We start from the raw sequence: 18,778 nt of genomic DNA on the forward strand, positions 1-18,778 counted from the left end.
CAATAGAAAAGAAAATACCATTTTCTGAGGAGAAATTCAAGCAGCTGCAAAAAACTGCCTAAGTGATGAGGAGCTGAATGTTAATCCTCAAAGACAATTAGGAAAATGTCTCTGGGGCATGTCAGATGTCTTTACCGCAGCCCCTGGAAAAAGTATAGTGTTGGACAGGCCCAGGGTCCCCATGCTGTGTGCAGCCTAGGGACTTGGTGACCTGTGTCTCAGCTGCTCCAGCTGTGGCTGAAAGGGGCCAATGTGGAGCTCAGGTCATGGCTTCAGAGGGAGCCAACCTCAAGCTTTGGCAGCTTCCACATAGTGTTGAGACTGCCAGTGCACAGGAGTCAAGAATTTAGGGTTTGGGAACCTCTGCCTAGCTCTCACAAGATGTGTGGAAAAGCCTGGATGTCTAGGCAGAAGTTTGCTGCAGGGGCAAGGCCTTCATGGAGAATGCTGCTAGGGCAGCGTGAAAGGGAAATGTGAGGTGGGAATCCCCACACAGAATTCCTACTGGGGCACCACTTACTGGAACTGTGAGAAGAGGGCCACCATCCTCCCGATCCCAGAATGGTAGATCTACCACAAGCTTGCACCTGCACCTGGAAAAGTCTGCTCATGGAAGCAGCAAAGAGAGGGGCTATACTCAGCAAAACCACAGGGATGGAGCTGCCCAAGGCCATTGGAGCCCACCTCTTGCAGGGATGTGACCTGGATTTAAGACTCATTTTGTGATGTAACATATAACCTTTCATGGAGAATGTTCAGAGCGTGCTTGACAAGAGTATGTATTACACTGCTCTTGGTTGGAATGTTCTGTAGATGTCTATATGATAAATTTTTTCAAGAGTGTTTTTGAACTCCACTGACTTCTTAAGAATTTACTTTCTGCAAGTTCTGTAAATTACTGAAAGTGAGATATTAAGATCTTTTTCATTATTGAATTTTTTTATTTCACCCTTCACATGTCTTGAAGTTTGCCTAATGTAGTTATATTTATGTTTTCAAAAATATGGAAAAAGATATGGATATTGTCAAGTGATTTTCATGATGCAATCACATAATAAGAAATTATATTTCTCTAAATTCTTTTATTGCCACTAAATTCCAGGAGTCTCATATCTGCACTGGGCCCTGCCCTATCCTAAGGCATCCTACCTTTGAGCTTCTATATAGTAGGAGACATTAAAATAGGGCTCTCTACTGATGAAAACCAGCCCAGTTCTGGTCCTAAATCTCTGGGAGAGGAGTCCCAGCCCTGCAACTTCCAAGCATTTCCACTGGGTAATCAGGAATGGACACAGAGGATTCAGTATGGGCTTGGAGCTCAGCTAGATTTTTCTTGTTGCTGTTTTAAAAGGTTATTCATAGAGAATTTGCAAAAGTTTGAGTGTAAGCAGATATGAGTAAGAGGAATAGTGGATGTATTTTGCAGCTTCTAACCAGGATGTCTATGTGTATGAAGGTTACAAGTGAGGTTCAGCTGGTGGGGTCTGGAGAAGGCCTGAGACAGCTTGAAGAGTTCCTGAGAGTCTTCTGTGTGCTTCTGGATTCAACTATAGTGGCTGAATGAGGAGCTACTGAATTAGTTGGGTCCACCAGGCTTCAGAGAAGGTGCTAGAGTCAGCAGTAAGTACAAAGTATGATGGAAGTCAGATACAGCATTCAAACTCTGTGAAGGACAGATTCACCATCACCGAAGACAATGCCAAGAACTCGCTGTGTCTATGAATGAACTGTCAGAGCTGAGAACATGGACTTGTACTACTGTACATCAATTACTAAGTGAGGGAACGTCAGAGTCAGCCAAACACACAATTTCCTGCAGCAAGAAGTGAGGAGGCTGCAGGAACCATGCAACACCCATAGAAGTTAGGGGCATCCCCAGAACAGGCACAGCTTAAGGTCAAAGGCTGCTTCCCTTCAGGGTCTGTGGCTTACTCTGCATCAAACAGTTTCCCTGGGAGCCTCTCTATATTTATGTTTCTGTGCCTACTACTGAGGTCTCTGGATTAGAAAAGTTTATTTTTAAAAAAATTCTTATTTTTCCCAAAGTGAGATGTAAGCAGGGAGGCAGAAAAACACACAGGAGGCCAGGTGAGGCTGTAGACACTTCAGGCCAGGATGCCAGTCTCACAACCAGTGCTGGAAAAACATGGAAGTTTGATGGATCTTCCTAGTTAACCTGTGGTCCAAACTAACTCCAGCTAGGCCATTGGTGCCTCCCAGATTACAGTCGCCCATCAGGAGTCTCCCATCAGTCCCAGCAGAAGCCATACCTTAATATCTCCCCTGTGCACAGCCATTTTCTGGGAGGAGCTCCCATGATTGACACATTTGAACATACACCAGGTGATAGATGTAAGAGAACAGAAGCTGGTTTCCTGTGTAAACATGTTTCTGAATCAGTGTTGTAAATATTTTGAAACACAGCCACTAGATTACATTTTAAGTCTACTTTTATCTCTGCTTTTTAAAAAATGGCAAAATGTATTTCATTTTGTGCATGCACCATTTTGGATTCACAGCAACCATGCATAATAGTTTTTGTTTCTCCACAATCTTATTGCCATTTTTGACCATTAGTATTATGCATTTTAAGCATTCTAATAGGGGAGTAGTGGTATTTAATTTTTGTTTTAATGCACACATCCCTAATGAAAAATTTGTATTTAACAATGTTTACATAATTTTGCTGAGGTGCCTGTTCTGATATTTGGTTCATTTTTTACTGCATTTTTAATTAGGTGTAGTTTATTTGCATATTCATTATAAAAGTCATTTACTAAAATAAAAGAAGTCATTTAACAAATATATTACTTGAATATATTTTCTCCAAGTCTGTAGTAGTCTTTTCACTCCCTTATCAGTATGTATTGCAGAAAAATGTGTGTATGTGTGTTTACAATTTTGGATAAATTAACATGTATAATTTTATTCATCCATAGACCTTTTATGGCATTAAATCTGAAAACTCATTATAAAATAAGCAAGCACTGCTTACCTTTTCTGTGTCTATAATCTCAGGCCACAATCAATACATAAGTGTTTGAACCTCATCTCCTTGATGAGAGTACTATCAACCCAAGATATTGGTTACTTCTGCAAGGGAGATGTGGCCTTCTTTTCAAGTTTCCTTTATTTAATCATCTATTAATAACAGTATTCATTTATGGATGTTTATTTTATATTCTGAGGAAGACCCATGCTTCGTTATTCATGTCATGACTCAAATCACCACAACTTTTTTATCTGCTGGGATCCTGCATCCTCACAGCACACCTCTTCCTTTTGTTCCTGAACACTTCCCTGTTTCCTGGTGTTGTGAGAAATTCTAAGCTCCTTTTCTGTATTATCTTTTTCACACACAGAATCAGCCATTTTTCTAAGGATTGCTGCCTTCTGGCATTGAAGAATGGTACTAAAATACAGAATTGTGAAGTTGGGTGTGTGTGTTGTTAATGGGGTATAAGTGCCTCTAGAACCTCTCAACTAAGTGGCCAAGAATGTGGATGTGTATATCAACCCACATTTATAGACACATCTAAACTATGTATCTGATCTTCTTACCTGTAATACATTAAAAATAAGAACCCACTTGTATCTCCACCCATCTACCTTACCCACTATACTCCATTGTATTACTTAGCTGAACAATTTCAGTAAACATGCAAGCAGAATGAAAATTGTGAAGCTGTACCCCAGTGGAAAACATGTTTATCTACTGGAGTACAGTGCTATGTGCAGTTTATTTACACTTTAGACTTTCAGAATAGCCTAATTTCCAAAGTCATTTAGGTCAGAGTGTATTTTCCACTTTCTTCAATGAAGTATTTTTATCTAATAATTTGTTGTATGCACATTATGCCAACCATGCAAACTTACCAGCACGTTCACCCTAATCCACTACTACGTGGACATTTCTCACTCTTCTTCCTTGCTGTCTGTATCTCCCACTCCAACTGTGAGGAACACCCTCCCACCACACACCCTCTGTTCCCTGTGTTGTCCAGTTCTAGGACTCCTGTAGTGTGGAATCACAAATGGTAAGCTGTGCTCCTTTGTGGAACATCTCCATCAACTAGAGGACAGTGCTGATGTGCAGTTTCTTTATTTAGCAGCTTCGTTGACCTACTTTCCTCAGTGATGTTATTTCATGTATTTTAAAGACATCAGATATCTTCTATATAGTCTGCATTCCATCCTGGGGTCTCTAATTTCTTACTGACTTTTAATATTTTGTAAAGTAAGATCTAGCCTTCATGCTATATATTCTGTGGAATTTGACAAATTTATGACATCACATATCTACCATGGCAATGTTATACATAATAGTTTTGTCACCCTTTAAAGTCTTCTGTTTTTTACACATTCTCACTTTCTCCCCAAATTACTGGCAAATACAAATTTGTTCATTTTGTTTGATGTTTGGCCTGCTCCAGGTTGCCAAATGAATTAAATTATATATTGTGTAGCTTTATCAGACTGGTGGTTTATTTTAGTTAACAATATGTATTTAAAAGTCATTCAAGATTTTCATGGTTTGACAGCTGTTCTTTATAATGGCTAAATTATTCCATTATAAGAATTACCACAGATTGCTTATTCGCCTACAGAAGAACCTTTTGAATGTTTATAGTTTTGGGAAAATATAAATGAAGCTACTGTAATTACTCATATGCAGTTTTCTTTGTGGACATACTTTTAAAGTCAGATAGATAAACACTTAAAAGCATGATTACTGGATTACATAGATGAAGTATGTTAGAATTTGACTAAAATTGCCTCCTGGTAGTTCTGTGAAGTGGGGGACATTCAGCTGACTATGTCTCCTTGGTGGGAGAAAGCCCAGTGCTCAGGGTGGGGCCTCCTGGGTGGATCCAGGCCCAGCTCCATCTCAACCATTAGGTACAGCAGCCTGCCCTGTGGATACACATCTAGGAAGCAATTGCCCCAGATGTGCATTGTCCAGGACCACAGAGACATTCAGGACTCAGGCAGGAAGGGACAATATGAGGAGCAGATGTGGGATAGATGAGGAGGGGAGCCTCGGGCCGAACCTGGGTCCTCCTTTAGCTGAATGGCATCTAACCCCCAGGAGACCTTCCACTACATCTTTTGTAACCCATGCCCTGAAATTTCCAGTCTCAAATATAGTAAACTCAGTGAATTTAGTGTGAAAAAAACTGAAATGGAAACTACTCAAGTTATTTCTGTGACAATTGGTCATTTTCCAGGGAACACCCCAATAATATTGCTAATAACAATATTGCTAATGTCAAAAGCCACACACATCGCATGATGTGACTGTGTCTAATGGTAGAATAAACTTATTTACTCGAAAATTACGTTCACACCAATCTTTTCCCACAGAAAATTCCACTTTCTCTTCTCACGCAATCAACTACAGCATCCTGATTCTCAGAGTTGGAAGCACCCCGTCCTCAGGATTAGGATAGGAAATCACTAGGATGGCCCTGGAATCCTGGTGACAGATCCTTCTGCATCTTTGTGGCAATCAAAGGCAAAGATTCTCTACCTACTTGAAGGACTTTATTTAGAAAATTATGATTTAGTTTGCAAGAATAGTACCTCACACACGTACACACACAGGTTTTTTAATATTTGTTTGTTGTCTTTTCCATGATAACCTCTTATAATGTTGTATACTTATTGGATATATTTGCATTATTTTAATTTCATTAAGGTTCCTCACTCCTTCATGCGTGTATTACATTTCTCTAGAACTATCACGTATTTTATGTACTTAGCCATGTAAAGCTCCTGGTTGCAGTTGTCTGTGCAGCCGGCAGGGGGAGCAGAAGGAAACGGGTCACACTCCTGACCCTCCCTGCACAGCCACAGGTTCAAAAGCAGAGGCCCCTGCTCTGCCCCTTCCCTGGGACAGCTTTCTTAGTGGCAGGTCTTGAGTTAATTAATAAGAGTTTCTCTTTTATGTGTGCGGGTCCAGGTGCAGCTACCAAATCCAGTGCAGGAGTCGGAATAAGCTTCCAAAACACAGTATCACCCAACAGGTAACTGAGTCTATCCCTGCATCTGAATTCCAACTCCTGGACAGATACTCAGAACCATAAGCACTTTTCATATGTGTCCTGTGCTGCGGGTCTTCCGTGTCACTGCATGTTCAGCTACATCTGTGTGGTGCCATTTGCACTTAATGAGATGAGATTCCTGCTGCTCATATTAGGTCAATGGTGATCTCTGAAGCTACTTCTGGTTTCTGCTTTAATATGTAAAGAGCACATCAATCATCGCCCACATTCTTACAATAATAAAAGCCTGGAAAATTGATTATCGATGACTTTTTGTATCTGTTGAAGAAATGAAATTTCAGGGAAAATCAGGACTCCAAAACTAGAAAGACATTAAAATAGAGATTATCAGATTGAGAGAATAAACTTTCTATGGCAATAAAATACCAAATTATAAACAAGATCTAAGGTCACAGCAGGAAACAATTACATCATTCGCCCCTACACTTAAAAAATAGACTATGTGACTATGTTGTAACAGCCACAGGGCTTTTTTTTTTTTCTCTAGTAGCTGTGTAAGCACTGGTCCTGAGATAAGCAATATTAAATCATTTGAAGCTCATGGAACTCCAGACACAAGGTAACTGTGCCCCTGTTCCACAGCCACAAATAGAGCTTTGATTGGACAAGAGACTGATTTCAGCAAATTTCTCCTGAGAAGAGACCACTGACCAGAAACTTGTCCTGGCCAATTTACAGAGACTGTGCACTGTGTGTCTTTCTGCCCCTGTACAAAGCCCTTCTGATGTACAGGGTGAGACTGTAATTCATTTAGTTCTTAAGTCCTCACCCCAAAGCAAATACAAAATGCATGTAACAGATGTGTTTGCTTTTTACACATGAGAGCCTGCCCACCACGTGAATATCCATAGCTCCTTCTACAGGCTGCTGAGTGTGTACACTGGTCAACTCCTCTTCCCCTCTTTTGAAGTGCCTGCTCAGAGGCTCTGTGGGAGGCTTTGCTTCCCAGCCTGTTAAGATGGCCCTCCTGCAGCTTCAACCCTTTATCAGAAATAAAGTTTCCTTTCTAAGTTTATAAATTGGGTGATTCTTCAGTTAACAGCACAAGCTGGTGGGAAGAGTTACATGGCAATTCCATACTTGTCTGGAGGACAGGTGTGGCCATGAATAGGGTAAGAACTCCTGGGGACTGCATACCCCACACTTTTATGGAATTTTCCTTCAGAAACTTCTGGGTTCTCAAGATGAGAATCCAAACAGATTCCCTCATGGCTCTGTCATCAGGAGAACTATTTTCTGATGAATACAGAGAAAAAGTACTCCAAGATCTTTATTCTGTGTGAGGGGGAGCGATTCTTTTCCATCCCAGGCAGCTTCATCTTAGCCTTTGTGTGTCATGAAAAGGGGTATAATTCACAAAACAACCGGGGTGAGATTCAAGAGAATAATCTGTGGATGCCGCAGCCAGGAGGGGGAGTAGAGGATGGAGGAGAATCAGCTGAACCACTGGAGACCCCTCGTAAAGGGCGCAGCACAGAGAAGAAGCAGCAAGACAACACTGGAATTAGATTTCAAGAAAATATCCTGCTCCCCTGCCCATCATATCACCTCCTCACCAATATGATTGATCTGGATTAAAGAGAAAAGTGTAGCAATGCACAGACTCTGTCTGAGGATTAGAACTTAGGGAAACCAAAACTGCCTTTGGTTTCCCTAATTTCTGGTCCTCTGACAGAGTCTATGCATTGAAACATCAAGGACATGAAAGCTATCTAAAGTCTCTGAGACCAACAGCTTCAGGACCAAGGTCACGGCCCCTCCCTCAGTGGCCTTAGATCTACCTCTCATGGGGCATCTGCAGGGTTCCCAGGTGAGAACAGGCAAAAACAAAGCGAAGACACTTTCCAAATCTCTGGTAGCACTGAGTTTGTTTTAGCTCTGTTTGGGGAAGAAAAAAAAACCAGTAACAACAGAAAGCATAAGCAGGACGAGGGTCAGTGTTGGAAGTACTTCTCTTTGGCAAGACACTAGGAAGGAAGGCAAATTTGAGGCTCATTACTGTGTAAATATGCCACTGTGAGTGTATGGTGAGGGTGGGGGGCTTTGAGATATATGGTCTATGCGAAATTTATCATCTGATGTAAACGTCAAGCACAGAACCCTAAAAAAAGAGGCTGCCCCAAAGTCTCCCTCAGTTCCTGGACTCGCCACGTGTCTGGACCGTATCAGTGCATCAGCAGCTCCAGGGAAAGGGCTCTCTGGTGGCTTTAGTGATTCCTTGCTTCCTGTGCTAAGGTCTCCCTATAGATTATGTTGGTTTTTCTGAGGCCAATTTCCTAATTTAAGAGGTTGTGTGAGAAGCAATTGCTGTCACTGAGGAGCATTCTGAGCCAGAGTGCAAGCGCTTCATACTGGGCTTGAGACCCTGGGAGAATTCTCTGTGAGCCCAGACAGGAACTTCCCTGCAGGGCAGGAGCAGAGCTGCAGGGGGCGCTCAGGATGCACAGGACCCAGCCCTGGAGCAGGTGCACAGGAGGGAAGGGGTTTCCTCTCAAGGACTGAATATTCCTTATTTCAACGCTATAATGACATAAAAGTTAAATAAGTATTTAGCAAGCACTGATGTGTCTTTAAGTATTCTCTTGTATATGTAGCCTATACCCAACTCAAAAAATTTAATGCAAACCACATTTAAAAGGAGAAATGTCTACGCCTTTCAAATGTATTTATAGTTAGGAATTGAGAGTGGTTTTATTAATTCAATGGGTGTTACTATCGGGAGACACACCCATCCCAGAAGTCAGATGTGGAGAGGGCAAGGCCCAGGAAATGCTCAGGTTGTCAGTGTGCCATAGGAACAAGGAATCACACTGAGGACCATGCCCTGTGAGACCCTGGGTTTCTGTGAGAGGGATTCTGTCTTCCTGGACTTCTGAGCATGCCAGAGGAAAAATATCAAGAAACAAAGTTCAGGGCAGGGAGCTCAGCATCCCACTGTGGTGTGGTCCAGGTGTGACCTCTCTTCTTCCTCAGGGTGGGGTGTCTTGAGCTATGAAATACCTGCCTCGTGAATATGCAAATTCACTGGTGTCTACCGAGGTAAATACAGATCTGTCCTTGCCCAGAGAGAATCACACAACAACCACATCCTTCCCCTACAGAAACCCCACAGCACAGCATCTCACCATGGACTGGCCTGGAGGATCCTCCTCTTGGTGGCAGCAGTTACAGGTAAGAGAACCCTCAGTTCCAGGGCTGACATGGGAACTGGATCCAGTCCAGAGAGATCTCATCTACTCCTGTCTCCTCTCCACAGCTGTCCACTCCCAGGTGCAGCTGGTGCAGTTTGGGGCTGAGATGAAGAAGCCTGGGGCCTCCGTGAAGGTCTCCTGCAAGGCTTCTGGATACACCTTCACCAGCTACTACATGCACTGGGTGCGACAGGCCCCTGGACAAGTGCTTGAATGGATGGGATGGATCAACACTAACACTGGTGGCACAAGCTATGCACAGAAGTTCCAGGGCATTGTCACCATGACCAGGAACACGTCCACGAGCACAGCCTACATGGAGTTGAGCAGCCTGAGATCTGAGGACATGGCCGTGTATTACTGTATGAGAGACACAGTGTGAAAACCACATCCTGAGAGTGTCAGAAACCCCAGGGAGGAGGCAGCTGTGCTGGCATGGAGGAGATGACAGGGGTTATTAGATTGGAGACTTTCTTAGAAAATTACATTAAGTCCTTAAAGAAAAGAACAATATAAATATGAATTTTAGAAATTTTAGTTATTTGAGAGATTTTTCATACGACATTCATTCTAAGAGCAAATTTCAGGGATTAGAGAATGAATAAAATTGATAAAGCTGATATAGAACTTCCTCTAAAGGTATATTTGTAAACATCAGTTTCTGAATCAGTGTTGTAAATATTTTGGAAGACAAACATGAGTTCACATTTTAACTCTGTATTATCTCTATAAAAAATGCCAAAAAGTGTCTCATTTTATGCGTGTGCCACTGAATTCTCCACCATCAATCCATGATAGTTCTTAGCTTTCCACATTCATATTGCCATTTATCCTTATGGGAATTCTGTGTTTTAACCATTCTAGTAGGTGAGTAATGGCATCTAATTTTTGTTTAAATGCACACATCCCAAATAAAAGATTAATATTTAACAATTTTATATAGATTTGGTGAGATGCTCCTCCTGATAGTTGGTTCATTTTTAACTGCATTGTTTTCTTTTGATTAGTTGTAAGTTTACTTGCGTATTGATTATAAAAGTCATTTAACAAATTAAAATAATTTATGTAACAAATATGTAACTTGAAAGTATTTTCTCCAAGCCTGTGGTTGCCTTTTATGCCCTTATCAGTGTGTATTGCAGAAAAAATATGTGTGTGCCTGCACAAATTTAAATTAAAGACATGTAAAATTTTATTCATTCATAGATCATGTCTTTGGCATTATGTCTGAAATCTCATTATAAAATACACTAATAGTGAATTTTTTCCTTGTCTCTAATCTCAGGCCACAAATAACTCATTCATGTTTAAACTTCACCTACTTGATTGGAGGACTATCCACCTAAGATATTTGGAATGCTTCTGTAAGGAGATGTGTTCTTCTTCCCATTATTCTTTATTTAATCATCTATTAATATCCATATTGGTTTATGGATGTGTACTTCATACTCTGGAGAAGGTCCATGCTACATTATTCATTTTATTGTTGAAACCACCACAGCTTTACCAGGCACTGGGAGCTCATTTAGTTTGGATCCTGCATCCTTATGAGCATACCTCATCCTTTGGTTTTTGAACACTTCCCTGCTTCTTGGTATTACAATAAATTCTAAGCTCGTTTTCTATATTGCCTTTTTCGTGCATAGAAGCAACCATTTTCCCAAAGATTGCTTGTTTCTGATGTTAAAGAATAGTATTAAAATTTAAAAAATGGTGACACTGGGTATGTCTATTGTTAATGTGGTTTAAGGACTTGTAGAACCTCTCAAGCAACTAGCCTAGTAAATGTGCATGTTTACACGAACCCATGTTTATGGACACATCGAAACTATGTGTCTAATCTTCTGTAACTTTATTACATTCAAATGTGAACACACTGGTCTCTTCCCCCAACTATGTCGCCACATGGACCTTTCTAGCCTTCCTTCCTTGATGTCTGTAAATACCCACTGCAAAGTGAGGAACCCCATCCCACCATAGGCCATTGTATTACTTAGTCACACAGTTTCAGGACACAGGCATAGCAATATCAGAAATGTAAAGCTGTACCCTTCTTGGAAACATGTTCAACTATTAGAATAGGGCGCTTATGTGCAGTTTCTTTACACTTTAAACTTGTAGAATTTCCTCATTTTCAAAGTTCCTTAGGCCAGCAACTTAATTTTCCACTTTCTTCAGTGAAGTCATTTTAATTACACTGTAAAATTTTGTTTATAGATTTGGCTTTTATAGAACTTATTTGAAATTCTATAAAAGCCAAAACTATAGTCAAGTAAACATGTAGAGCATATCCCAAGAATTCAGAGAGTGAGTATAAAATAAGTTAAAAGGGCACAGTTTGAGAAGAGTAAAACTATTTTTAGTAATATGCAATGGTTGAAACATGAAATGATTGATTTGTCTAAGCTCATAATTTGTGACAGAAAACATAAACCTAATTTCTGTTTATATTGCCAATCAGTGTGTTTTAGTGATATTACTAAAGTAATTAGGAAGAAAAATGAAGACTATATCCAGAAAAGACCTTTAAATGCAGATCCTACGTCGACACTTCTTACTTCAAAAGAGCAATACTGACACTTGCTCTTCGAAATGTCAATCATGACCCAAAATCACTGGAATCCCCTGAGTGCCTCCAAGAAATACAGAATCACAGGCTCACTCTGACACACGAATTGCAGCCTGTGTTTTAACAAGAATCCTAAGTATATGAAATACACATAAGTTTGAGGACACCAGTGTATCCCCTCAAGGGGACCTGAGGAAGGGAAGGCTAGGGTCCCTCCAGCCCTAGATGTGTCGCAGGACCAAGGGCCCTTGGAGGAGTTTGATTTTAGGTGTGTTGCGCCTGTCTTCTTTCTTGAGGAGTGACCGGCCTCGGGATGGACAGGAGATTAGTACATCTGCAGGTGGCAGCCAGACCCCACTACACTGAGGCTTTAGAAACCACCAGCAAAACAAAGAATGGCCCCGCAGCCACCAAGCTGAGCCAAAGGCAGATCCGCACCAGAAGGTAGGCGGACTACAGAGAAACCGCGCTGGAGTGCAATGGCCACACCCGTGTCAGCACGTGGCACCCACACACACAGGCACACACTCATCAACACACTCAGAAAGATACACGCGCACACGCACTCTCACACACACAGGAAGACTCACGGAGACATCCAACACTCTCACGGAAACACACACTTCCAGGCAGCTCCTGAGGCTGCGGGGTTCAGCTCTCTGCAGGGAAGCCCCTCGGGGTGAGAGCAGCCCCGCGGCAGGCAGGCAGGCAGGCAGGCAGGCAGGACGTACCTGGAAATCCCAGCCGGGAGGGCTTTCAACGAGGGGCACCTTCACACCGTCTGGGCAGGCCTGAAGCATCCTGGGGATTCCTGGGGATCTCCCTGGGCATCCTTGAAGCCCCTTCGGACCTTCTCTCAGCCTGATTCGGCCTGCCGGATTCCTCAAATCTCGGGACCATGGCATGATCCCGCTGAGAGGAAGGGCCGTTGCCAAACGCCGAGGCACTGCCACAGAGGGCCCCTGCTTGCCTAAGCTGCTCAGACCATTCCCCAGGCAACGGTGGCGGTTACTGTGACGCGAGACCCGGCTCAGCGCTGGCGTCTTGCCGCCGGCTGCTTGCGCATGCGCATTCGCGTGCCCGGCTGGGGAGCCGCAACGTTGGCGCTGTCCAGCTGCTGCCGTACAGGTGCACGGGGGAGGCGGTGCCAGGGGCGGCTCTGGGAAGGGGGCTGCGTGCCACAAGCAGCGCTGGACCCCGACAGTCCTGACCTCAGTACCTCCTTGAGCCGGCTTTCCTCTTCGGGTCGGGTGGGGGAGGAGTGCGCTTCAGACCGTGATGTGGGCGCTCGGGACTGCTCTTCCCATTGGATTTCGGATCGGATGGCGTGGCCAGCGATTGGGCTGGCGATTAGTTTGATGAGGTGTGGCGGGGGTCGCTGGACTGCAGAAACATACCTGAGACCCTCGGGGAGGGTGTCGGAAGAACATACCCCCGGCTCCATGAGCTGACTTCCCACCTTTGATCTGAGTCACACACCACGGGGCCCTGCCTTGTTCTCCAAGCTCAGGGACTCCTGCTTCTCAGCACTGCTGTCTGGACATGGAGGGAACAACCACACAGAGGCGAGCCCAGTGTGCAGCAGAGGTGGCGACACCTGGAACTGGCCTCCTGTGGGGGCAGATCAGGTGGACAGAGTGTCTTAGAAGTTCTCTCGCGCTAATCCAAGCCTGAGATGGACGTGTGGACATGCAGCTGAGAACCCCCGAGAAAGCCAAACACAGGCAGATCGCACCTGTGACCACAGGAGGGCCTGTGCTGGAGTCCAAGCCTCCTTCAGGAATTATCGCCAGAGGAGCCAGGAGGATGCAGCCAAGTGCAAACCGCCCCAACCCCCACCCTGGGATCACTCCCCGCCACCTGGCCTGCACCCAGCCACCCCTCAGTCTCCTTAGCTCCGTGCAATCCCTGACAACTAACAGGTTCACTGCTGATAAAACCTGTAGGTCCTACAGCAAAAAGACCTCAATCAATTGCATATTTAAAAGAAAATTAGTAAGACACAGTAGATACTCATATAGGTTCAAATAATAAGAGGATCACAAAATTAGCTGGGCATGGTGATGGGCACCCATAATTCCATCTACTTGGAATACTGAGGCAGGAGAACCACTTGAACCTAGAAGGCGGAGGTTTTGGTGAGCCTGGACCACATCATTACACTCCAGCCTGGGAAACAAAAGTGAAACTCCTTCTCAAAAAATAAAAAATAAAAAAAGAAGGACCCTCCGGTACAATGTATAAAAATGGCAAGAGCTGACCTCTCTGCTTTATTTTCAGTCTTGTGAGGAACGCACTCAGCTGTTTACTAGTAAGTATAATGTTAGATTTAAATTTTTTTGTAATATAATTTTTATCAGATTGAGGAAGTTCTCTTTAATTCTTATTTTACTAATAGATTTTAAAAATCACAAATGAATATTCAATTCAATTTGTTAAAATAATATTTTTCATTTGTTTTGTCAGTCATATGGTGATTTTCATTTATACTGTTAATATGGTGAAATGTTTATTGAACTTTTAATTTTTAATTTATTTCGAGACAGGTTTTTACTCTGTTATTCAGGCTGCAGTGCTGTGGCACAATCATAGCTCACTGCAAACTCTAATTCCTGGGAATCAGTGATCCTCCCACCTCAGCCTCCAGAATAGCTGGGAGTGTGAGCACACATCACCACATCCAGCTATTTTTTTAATTTTAATTTTCAGTAGAGACAGGATTTCACTATGTTGCCTAGACTGGTCTCAAACTCCTGAGCACCAGTGATCTTCCAGCCTCAGCCTCACAAAATTCTGGAATTACAGGCATGAGCCACCATGCTCAGCTTTTAATTTTTAATTTTTATTTGTACATAGTAGGTCTATATATTTATGGGGCACATGAGATATTTTGTTATGGCATACAATGTGTACTAATCATATCAGGATAAACTGGGTATCCACTACCTTAAGTATTATTCATTTCTTCGTGTCAGAAACATTTCAATTTTGCTCTTCATTCTTCTGCAATGTACAATTTATTGTTGACTATAGTCACCCTGTGGTGCTTTCAAATACTGAGCCTTATTTATTCTATCTAACTATATCCTTGTGCCCATTGACCAACTGCTTACCACCCCTGCTACCCTTCTTAGCCTCTGGTAACCATCCTTCCACTCGCTGTCTCTGTGAGTTCAATTGCTTTAGTTTTTAGCTCCCACAGGTAAGTGAGGACATATGAAGTTTGTCTTTCCATGCTTTGCTTATTTCACTTAACATGATGTTCAATTTCATCTATGTTGCTGGAAATGACAGGATCTCATTTTTTTGATGGTTGAATAGTACTCCATTGTGTGTATCTACCACATTTTCGTTGTCCATTCGTCTGTGGATGGACACTTAGGTTGCTTCCAAATCTTGGCTGTTGTGAAAAGTGATGCAATAAGCTTGAGAGTGTAGATATCTCTTCCATGTACTAATTTATTTCTTTTGGGTATATGCCTAGCAGTGGGATTGCTGGATCATATGGTAGTTCTATTTAGTTTTTTGAGGTGCATCCATAGTGTTATCCATACTAATTCACATTCCCATCAACTGTAAGAGGGTTCTTTTTTTTTTTTCTACATTCTCGCCAGCATTTGTTATTGCCTGTCTTTTGGGTAAAAACCACTTTAACTTGAGTGAGATAATATATCATTGTAGCTTTGATCAGAATTTCTTTAATGGTCAGTGGATATTGAACACCTTTTTGTATAACTGCTTTCTATTTGTATGTCTTCTTTTGGGAAATGTCTATTCTGATCAGGTGCCAGTTTTTAAATTGGATTATTAGATTTTTTTCCTATTGAGCTATTGGAGCTTCTTACATATTATGGTTATTAGTCCCTATCAGGTGAATAGTTTGCAAATATTTTCTCCCATTTAGTGGGTTTCTCCTCACTTTGTTGATTGCTTTCTTTACTGTGTAGAAGTTTTAAAATTTGATATGATCCTATTTGTCCATCTTTGCTTTGGTTTCCTGTGCTTGTGGGACAGTATCCAAGAAATATTTGCCCAAGTCAATGTCCTGGAGAGTTTTCCTAATGTTTCCTTTTAGTAAGTTTATAGTTTCATGACTTAGATTTATGTCTTTAATCCATTTTATTTGATTTTTATATGTGGTGAGAGATAAGAGTCTGTTTTCATTCTTCTACATATGGATATCCAGTTTTCTTGTACCATTTATCAAAGAGACTCTTCTTTCCTGAACTGTATGCTCTTGGCACCTTTGTCAAAAATGAGTTCACTGTACATCTCTGAATTTGTTTCTGGGCTTTGTAGTCTGTTCCATTGGTCTACGTGTCTGTTTTCATGCCAGTACCATGCTGTTTTGGATCTTGTAGTTCTATATTATAATTTGAAGTCAAGTAATGTGGTTTCTTCACAGTATCCAGAATACTCAGCATTTCTTAGAATATTCTGGGTCTCCTGTGAGTACATGTAAATTTTAGGATATTGTTTCTGTTTCTGTGGAGAATGTCATTGGTATTTTGATAGACATTGAGTTGAATATGTAGATTGCTTTGGACGGTATGAACATTTTAATGATATTGATTCTTTCAATTCATGAACATGGAATCATTGTTTTGCTGTCCTCTTCAATTTATTGCATCAATATTTTATAGTTTATCATTTATTAGTTTTTAGTGCTAAACTAATCTTGGATTTCTAGAATAAATGCCAATTGTTTTAACCTATTATCTTTTTATATACAAATGAACTGTGTTTGATAATGTTTTGTTAAGATTAAAACAAAAACTTTATGCACTATGATTTCTTCTAAATGAAATTCTAGAAAATGTAGAACTATAGCAACTGAAAGCAGATGAGAGGTTGCCAGGGCTGAGGGGTGAGGGTTATGAATGGACTGAATAGGGTTTAGAGGGAAAGCTTTAGGAATGTCAGAAATGTTCTATATGGTGATCGTGATGGTGATTACATTACTATGCACATTTGTTAAGGTTCATCAAATTGTGCACATAAAGTTGTCGAATTTTATTACATGTAAATTATTCCTCAATAAAGCCAGCCAATTAACATATACAGATTTTTAGTAGAAAAAAGCAAGTTGAGAATGTATTTGTTTGTTTGTTTGTCCATTTGCTTCTTTTTGAGATGGAGATTCACTCTTGTCACCCAGGCTGGAGTGCAATGGTGCAATCTTGGCTCCCTGCAACCTCTGCCTCCCAGGTTCAAGTGAATCTCCTGCCTCAGCCTCTCGAGTAGCTGGGGTTACAGGCACCTGCCACCATGCCGTTATTTTCTTTGTATTTTCAGTACAGACAGGGTCTCACCATGTTGGCCAGGCTGGTCTTGAATTTCTGACCTCAGATGATCTGCCTGCCTCAGCTTCCCAAAGTGCTGGGATTACAGGCATAAGCGACCACACCCAGCCATGTATGTGTTATTAAATTTAATACCTCTACATTTGTGTATATAAAAGTATTTTTTAATGTTTGGAATCATAAAAATATGGGTAATAGTCAAATGGGATATTATCTTTTATTACAGTTGTTCAGTTGTTAAGAAAAGTTTATTTGCACGCTCACTAGTTGTACAATTAAAATTAAATTTAATTATGGCAGCACAAAATAATTTTTGCAGCTATGCACATAACAGAAACTAATGTATAATTTACTCTTTTTGTGTTGTCTTTGCCAGGTTTTTGTTGTTGTTGTCGTTTTTTGTTTGTTTGTTTGTTTGTTTTGAGACCATCTCACTCTGTCACCGGGCTGGAGTGCACGGTGCAATCATGGCTCACTACAACCTCTGCCTCCTGGGTTCAAGGGATTCTCTTGCTTCAGCCTCCCAAGTAGCTGAGGTTACAAGCCCATGCCACCATGCCCAGCTAATTTTTTGTATTTAGTAGAGACAGGGTTTCACCATGTTGGTCAGGTTTTCTCGAACTTCTGACCTCAGGTGGTCCACCCGCCTGGACCTCACAAAGTACTGGGATTACAGGCATGAGTCACCATGCCCAGCCTGTCAGGTGTTTATATTGACATTATATCTGACTTCATAAAATACACTGGAAAAAATTCCCCCCTCTTCTGTTTTGTAGAGAGTTTGTGTACGTTTTTCTTTATCCGTTTGTTGATAGAATTCGATAGTGAAATCAGCAGGGCCTGAAGATTTCTTCTTGGAAAGATTTTTTATTACATTTTCTTCAACAGATATATGACCATTTAGATTGCCTATTTCCCATTGTGTCATTTTACAAATTGATTTCAATGAAATTTATTTATTTTCAAGCTTGTTGGCAAAAAAGTTATTTCAAATTAATTGGTAAAATGTGTGTATTATAATTTTGATATGTATATGTGGTCTGCAGTAATATTCTTTCATTTCTGCTATAAGCAATTTGTGTTTTGGGTGTTTTTATTAGTCTAACCAGGTTTTAATCAATCTTTGCAAAGCAGCAAATTTTAGTTTATAGAGATCTTGAATTTCAGTGATTGACCATCCAAAAGGACTGCTTGCTAAAATTTAGAGCTCATTACCTTTTGGCTGGGTGTGGAAGCTCATGCCTGTAATCCCAGCACTTTTGCAGGCCAAGGAAAGTGATCACTTGAGGCCAGAAGTTCAAGACCAGCCTAAGTGACATGGTGAAACCTCATCTCTACAAATATAGGAAAATTAGCCAGGTGTGGTGGTGCACACCCATGCTCCCAGCTACTCTGGAGGCTGAGGTGGGAGTATCACTCTTAAAATGTGGAGAAGAAATAAATTTTCCTCCCTGTGGCCCCTGTTGATTTGTTGCTTGAATGTCCTAGTAATGTTAAAGAACAATCTGATACAGGTAATACTTCATTTCAGTAAAGATTTTGAAATAGAGACAAATTCATGGAGTGGATACTATGTGGGCCTGCTCTTTGGTGAGGCTTAGCAGATTCACTGGAAACCATGGTGAGAGGGGAGGCAGCCAAGTCAGGAAC

General features: G+C 41.5%; 1 long non-coding RNA gene across 1 annotated transcript; it reads right to left on the bottom strand.

The window, feature by feature from the left end:
* Window positions 1-3,671: 3,671 nt before the first annotated feature.
* LOC135272570 (uncharacterized) lies at window positions 3,672-12,549 on the bottom strand. Its single transcript, XR_010340588.1, has 2 exons — window positions 9,191-12,549; window positions 3,672-7,943 (listed from the first exon to the last, which is right to left on the bottom strand). It is a non-coding gene; the product is annotated as an uncharacterized LOC135272570 (long non-coding RNA).
* Between the last annotated feature and the right edge of the window lie 6,229 nt (window positions 12,550-18,778).

This window comes from Aotus nancymaae, unplaced genomic scaffold (genome assembly GCF_030222135.1).
Source record: "Aotus nancymaae isolate 86718 unplaced genomic scaffold, 86718_ANA_hifiasm-v0.15.2.pri h1tg000115l, whole genome shotgun sequence".
NCBI classification, from domain to species: domain Eukaryota; kingdom Metazoa; phylum Chordata; class Mammalia; order Primates; family Aotidae; genus Aotus; species Aotus nancymaae.